This window comes from Amblyomma maculatum, chromosome 6 (genome assembly GCF_055883805.1).
Source record: "Amblyomma maculatum isolate TAMU_Amacu chromosome 6, ASM5588380v1, whole genome shotgun sequence".
NCBI lineage: Eukaryota > Metazoa > Arthropoda > Arachnida > Ixodida > Ixodidae > Amblyomma > Amblyomma maculatum.
Genome location: NC_139349.1, coordinates 87641698 through 87649316, shown reverse-complemented (window position 1 = coordinate 87649316; position 7619 = coordinate 87641698).

Genomic DNA, 7619 nt, shown 5'->3' with positions numbered 1-7619 from the left:
CGAGGTTGCGGAGCATCTTGTTGGCAACGAGAACGGGGCTGGCTGCTGAGCGAGTGTTGAGCTCGTGCAGCGGTACCCGTACCTCTGACATGGTAATGTCTCGGTCGAACCACGCATTGGGCAGTCCCTCCTATGACGGTGGGTTTCCTTTGGCATGTCCGGTAGATACTAAGCTTCTAGGCTCTTGATATCAGCGTCTTTTCCTTGTTGTGTGGTGGTGTGCATGCGGCAGGCCAGGCGGTCGTGCAGGTGTGACTTGGTCTTGGTTTCGTTTAGGAGGTACCGAAATAAATCCCATGTGCAACCGCGATGCAGTTGCCTATCTGCTCGGTTGCAGACTTGGTTCCACTGCTTATGGCACAGGGCCTTGCAGTGATGTTGAATGGCCCTGTTCTGCACTAAATACGACGTCAAGAGTTCAATTACTGGAACCTGCATCTTTTTGTGCGGAACAGCTTGCTGTTCAAGAGGCGCTTTGCTACATTGCCGAAATTCCCATGCTTCTCACGACCCGTATTGTGATACGCACCGATGCCTTCAGTGACACAGCTACTTAGACGCGTCAGTAGCGGCACAGAAATCTGCCAAAATGTACATTGTCTAGCGGCACACATTCCCCGGCCAATTCATATTTAATGAATTCCGCGTGATATTCTGAGTTCTCAAAACAATTCGGATTCTGCGACCCGCTTTCCACTATACTAACCTCGTCATCACCAAACTCCTGAATTGGATAATTCTACCCTCCTTTTAACAAGAAAGGAGCCCCTCCAACGTCAAACAAGTGCTTCAATACCTCCGTGTATGGTAAGCCTCCACCACGGTCTAACCCGTCAGAGGACGTTGCGCTTGAGAAGATTCGAGCTGGGGTGGCGCTAACGCCTGCAGTGACTCGAAAGTGGCTAATTAATGATCATTCTCGGGGGGTCGGGGGGCTGCAGTGAAACCTGCTTGATACGATTTGCATTAATTTTGCCTTCTCGCTTATCGAACTAATTATTTGGATCCATGGACAGCAGGCATACAGACAGTGGTTCCTCCTTGGTCAAGCTCGGCCTAAGAAGAAATTCATTGACCTCGTGCACTTCAAACTGCCCACCACAGTATTTATACTGCATGCGGAATTTCAGACAAGGCCGAATTTCTCCCTTCATGCTTCAGGGCTCCTATAGCAGCCTTCTGGTTATGACAAGCAGAGCCGTCTTCACCCAAGTACTGTGCCCCAAAGCGTCGGCAGCAGGGGTATAGCCCATTGGCGATGCTAACTAGCGTTTCTAAATCTGCACACTGCACGTCCTTACGCTTACTGTATGATGATGATGATGCTGTCGACTCCATATGTGCGTCGCGCCGCTCGTCAGTCCTCATTTAGTACAGATTGCTGTTCCCGTACTTAGCAGTGAAACACGCGTTCTCTCCAACAAGTGCGAGAAGAGGCGCGCTTGCGGTCATTTTCTGGTCATTTGCATATAGCCCACGGGTGCACTGCAGCCAGTGTGTATTTATTTACCCAGCTTCCCGCCGGCCTCTCCGTTCATTTTTTTTCTTTCTCTCTTTCATTTTTTTATTCCCTCGTTTTTCCACCCTTCTGATGGCGAGTTGCATCAACGAGAGTCGTTTGCATACGCAGCTCCGATGGTAACAAATGCGCGACAATTCGCATCCCGGACAGCGCTATAGGAGCCAAAGCCACTACGCCCTCTACCCACAAGCATTGTGGCGGTCTTTTGGCGAAATTCCAATAGGAATACGCCTTGCATAATTATCGATACCTTTTTTTTCCATTTCTTCCCGTCATCCTCAACGACTCTTAATTCTATTCCTCTGGTTTTTCTTCCTCCTACACTTCTTTTTTACCTTTTTGATACCAGGTATCTTGCCTAAGTTCCTTTTCTTTTTCTTCAGCTTCTGCAAATTCGCTCACTTTTTATTCCTTCCCCTCCGTCACTTTCTTCTCCCTTGTTTCTACAGTAACGCGAATAATGTCCGCCAATTACTCGGATCCCGTGCTGTACGCGAATTTAGATCAATTCTTAGTTACATGTGAGACCGCTTTCATTGATCAGCGGTGACTGCAGCGATTATTTCTCCCATTTTTTCTTCCTTCCCCGGTGACTCCTTTCCCCCCTTGCTTTAATTACAGCGCTAGATATGAGTGGTATCGGTTTAATTGGTTGGATCCCACCCTATACGCGCGTTTAGATCTAGTTAAGGAGTAGCTTAATTGCATGCGGGACTGCTGTTGTTGTTCAGCGATGACTGCTGGCTCTTAGTTCCATTTTGCCTGTGCATTATTCTTTACTTGTTTTTATTAATCTCTTCTTTGGGGCATTACGCATCGTGTTCTGAAAACATTTTCAGTTCCAGGGACGCGCTGTAGGATAAACGAGAGAATATGACTAGGCGACGCATGCGTCGAAAGCGGCCCATTTGCGAGCGGGGCATCACATTTGTATTAAGGAACCGAGCTTCACACTACAGCTCTTATTGGTTTCGCTAGATATAGTTAAAAGCTACTCCATAAATATTGAAAACAAGAATAAAAATTACGATGCATATATATTTATCAACAAGAGACTAGACAAAATCCCTCCCTTGTCCTAAATTAAACCTCGTCCAATGTTTGCTTTTTAACTATTCAGGCAAGACAGCAGCAGGAAAAGAAAATGCTAATTGCTAAAAAATGTTTTTTTTTTTTCAGATGTTAAGTATAATTTTAAGAATTCATTTTAAGCAAGAAAAAGAACTGAATGGACCGTTACAATTTTGATGCATGAAATTCCGCTACAGAGGTTTGCAGTTATACACGGCACATGATGGTGTGGACGGGATCTTCTATTCTGGACCTCAACCTAAAAAAAAAGTAAATATAATGCTTTTAATTCATTCTTTTTCTCTGAGGCAGAATGCTTGCGGTTGATGCTGTCATTCAAATTACCGGTCACTTTCTGGCTACCACTATGGCGCTGAGCTGTGACGTCGAGCATGGTGCTACTGCATTCTGTTCAGTGAGGGTTGTACAGTGTCACTGCAATGACGCGGACGACATAGATGCTTCAAAAGCACGAATCGTTCACTTAACAGTTGTCACTGCACAAGTATTCTGGCACAACATATCTACAATCTCGAAGAAGTATATCACAATTTCCTTTTTCGAGGACTTCTGACAAGAAATGAAACGATGTTTTACAGTGAAAGCTTGCTAAGTATCATCTTGACCTTGATATAAATGCGGTGCACCACATAAGCAATAAGCGACCAAGTTTTTTGTTACAGCTCTTATTGTTTTCATTGCTATTGAAAGCTGCTACAGGAAAAATGCAAGCGAAAATTTAAAAAAACGCTGCCTAATGTTTTCATTGTTAAGAGACCGGACAATCTCGCTCGTTTGTCTGTTATTAAACTTTGCCCAATACTGCCTTCTGACTAATCAGGTAATGCAGCAGCAAGGAAAGGAAAAGCACTTCGTGGCAGGGTTTAATCACACTAAGCAAGTAATAATGGGTGCATTGATGCCTCCGCATGATCTAGGGATGTGAGTTCTGTGCCCTTCTAAGTCATTCTAGCTTTCGTCTCTGCGTGAATGGCAAACAAGACAAGAAACTAGGCTGAAAATCTTGACCGTCCGGTGCCCACGTCTCTCTCACATCAAGCACTTACTCAATAACATTTTGGCAACTTAATTATAGCGTAGTATAGAAACGGCCGCTTAAGCGCACCGTGATGTGGAATGTATACGTAGGGTCAAGAACCACAATACTGGCGCGATGTTTAGGCAGAAAAATATTTAGTTGGCTAAGCAACATCATGCACAATTTTGTCCATTTCCTTCGTTTTTCATTACCACCTTAATATATTTTGAATTGTTGAAAACGATACATGCTGATCTACTGAGTCATCGAGAGCCAATTATGCCTCTGAAGCACGCAGGACCTACGTATCCCAACCTATTGTCCTAAACGAAGCTACTCAACCGAGAATACACATGCAATTCGTGTTCCTATAGTGCACAAAACCGCTCAACCTCGGGTTTTCATAAATGATGCACAGTACGACCGCCGAAGAAATGGCAGAATTGTTGTCTGATAAGAGTTGCACAAGCGTAGCGCAGTCTGTTTTTCTTCCCGCGAGAAGATGTTATCGTTCTCACTGAGGTATGATCGAATAAACCGACTTTCAGACCGTTCCGTTTCTTTTCCTAACGTTTAGCTGCCGGTGATAGACGCGAAGGGGTAATATAGATCTCAGGATAACGAACGTCAAACTTCTCCGCATCGGAATGGCACTAGCCACCGAATATTTGTTCTTATTCTTCTTTATATCAGCCTCATTGTGATCTCGGGTGAATATAATGCAAGACTCATTTTCCTTCAAATATTTATCATCCCTTCCTTGTGTATCAACAGACGGAAAGAGAAGAGAGATTGGAGGAAAATGAATTATACTCAGATACTGATACAATTTTTCCTAAGATCAGGCTTCCGTGCCGTTAGTGAAGTGAGCGGGGAAAAATTTAATCCTGAAAACAAAATTCTGCATTTCTTTAAAATTAACCTTTTTGATGTTTTGTTTGGTGGCGCAGAACTCTTAAATTAAGGCACTTCTCTAATATACCGCAAATCAGGAGCTAGATGCTGAGCATAACGTTAAAATGTGACCGGAGCTGGGGCTGTGGCGCACTGCTTTTCATATCTAGGTCTTGGGATAAAGTGCGGGCCATGGCGCCCGCAATTGAATGGAGGTGAAATAATAAAACAAAAGTCATACACTGCGCATCGCCTCCGCGCAATATAAGCCACAGCAGTTTTAAATTTATCTGCTGCCCACCACTACTGTGTCTCCAAAAGGATATATATCTCGCTTTTTAGAGTTAAATATTATATGCAAGAGTGCCTGACAGATTGCAAAGCTAGGATTCATTTGCCCAACTGTGCCCCTTGTCGCTGAGATTGAACTAGCTTTTAATCTAGAATTATGCTACGTCCGCGCACTTGCATACTAAATTTCGTATAACATACAGGTAGGAGTATGCTAGTTTAAAAAAAAAAAAAGTATGCTAGTCTTGTGGAACGCAACTTACCTTTATCAAAACAAGTGCAAAAATTAAAGAGCACTGCAGAATCAAATTTGGAGTAAAGCGAAGCTACGGATGCTGCTGTTGGTTGCTTCTGGTGGCATCTAGTAGCTGAATTCACTTCTTGTGTGCCCATTTTAGTCTTTGGCTTTTGCAAATTTCGCGCCAATATCTTAATAATCATATTAATTGGTTCACAGGAAGGAAAAGGCGCCGTATCTGTCGCACTTGTTTCTGTGGACATCTGAACCGCGCCGTGAAGGAGGGGAGGATGGTGGGAGGCCCTTCCTATGCCCTTTTTCGGCTCTACTTCCGGTTGCGTGACGTCATTTTGGCAGTAGCAGTGGGGAGCGACGGACACGTATTACAAGTTTTCAGTACTTTTCCCTGATCCGTTCCTGTTTTGATGGTGGTGTGGCTGTCGCTTTGCTTCTGCCCTGACCCTACTGCCTACGGGAACTAAACAAGTTGGTAAAACTGCCGTGTCTTCTTCGACATCCAGGAAATATCGCGCTACCGTCAACGTCTTCCAGCAATTATGTGCGGATTCCTTCGCCAGCGAAAGCTAACCACGCCCCCGCTTTTGGCAGTTTGGCACTACAAGTGGTGAGCGACGGTCACGTCTTACAAGTTTTGCGTGCTTTTTCTAGGTTGGCGCGCTTTTTTTCCCCGATACCTGAAGCCTCAGTGCACCTTACAGATTCAGGCATAAATATTTAGCTTAACCAGTTACCATATTGTTGACAGTCAGTTGTCTCCCGTGTCTTGTTCGAGCGTGTGCTTGCACTTTTAATTTGTAAAATTTGAGTAATGGCCAAAGAACTTCAGACGTTGTTTGATGACCTTAAGCGCGAAATGAAACAAGAGTTTCGCGAGAACTCTGGAAGAATTTTAGAGATATTAAGGCCAGCATGACCTTCCATAAACCAGTGCTATGAGGAAAATGAAAGATTCCGTGAAAAATGTTGAAGCAGAGAATGAGGCTGTAAAAGAAAGCATAGACACGCTACAGCAGGAACTTGAAGCTCTTCATACGCAAGTAAAAGAACAGGAATCGAGACTCATGCAAAACGAGCAACACTCGCGGTTTCTGAACATCGAGATTAAAGGAGTGCCGCAGGTAAATGGTGAAAACCTGCATGAACTAACAAAGCATTTGGGTGAAGTAATCGAGATGCCTCTAAAGGGCGCTGACATTGAAGTTTGCCATCGCGTTCAGACGACTGGGAATTCTACCTCCCCTAACATTATCGTGCAGTTTACTCACAGAACTCAGCGTAACTCTTTCTTAGAAAAAGCAAGAAAGCACAGGCTAACAACTTGTGACCTAGGGTTAGAGAAGGATGATAAAATCTTTGTCAATGACCACCTGTGTCCCGCAATGAAGCGCCTCTTCGGTGCTGTAAATGCTGCAAAAAACGGAACCATATGCCTGGGGGTCAAGAATGGAAAAATCTATGTTCGCAAAACAGAAACTTTAGCAGTTATCTCTATCACTAGCAGGGATCAGCTATCCGAGAATGCTAGAAATGTTCAAGCTAATCATTGCAGTTTTCAAGCAGCAAACATGGTTTTTCTACCACAAGGAATTCATGAATTAGTTAGAAAAAACAATTTTCTCTATCCATTTTTTATCAAAACGTCCGATCTTTAAGAAACAAAGAAAACAAAATGCATGCTCTGCTGGAAGTGTTCAGAATGTCTTTCACTGTGCTCATGCTTACCGAAACCTGATATGAAGATGAAACAGCTACATTGTGCCCACCTGGTTATCACTGCTTCCATCGCAATTGCCAGGACAAGAGAGGCGGTTGTGTTTCTATGCTGATAAAAGATAACCTTCCCTATGATACCGAAGAGAAGTTTTGTGCTGTCACTCTTGATTTTGAAGTGCTTACCAAACGAAATCTTGATAACTTGTTTTGTGTAGTCTACAGGCCGCCATCTGGTACATTTAATCGTTTTTTGACCTTCCTTGAGGAACGTTTCGAATATTTTGCCTAGCAAAAAGTGCAGCTCTTTTTGGGTGGAGACGTGAATATAAACATGATTGTACCCGCTCCTAACCAGAAAGACTTGAACCTTATCTTTGCTACATACGGCCTATCCAGTGTAATCACCCACCAACGTGTATCACCCAACAAAGTTCTACGTTACTAGACGTCTTCATTACCAACGTTTTCATAGATACTATATTTACTGAAACTGTTTGTACAGGTTTAAGTGACCACCTGGGAATTTTTTTATTCGTAAACAAGCCATTTCTCCTAAAGTTGAATGAACCAAAGCCCATATATAGGCAGGTTATTACTTCTTGGCCTCTTGAATCATTTCACCACGAAGTTGAAAACCAAACATGGCATGCTGTATATAAATGCCGTGAGAGTAACACAGTATATGATAATTTTATAAGTATTCTTAAGAAAATATACAACCAGCATCTTCCAGTAGTACAGGCAAAAACGCCAAGGAAAGCACGCAAACCTTGGTTAACGAGAGAACATCTGAAAATGATTAAGCATAAAAATTCGTTATACGCCAAATT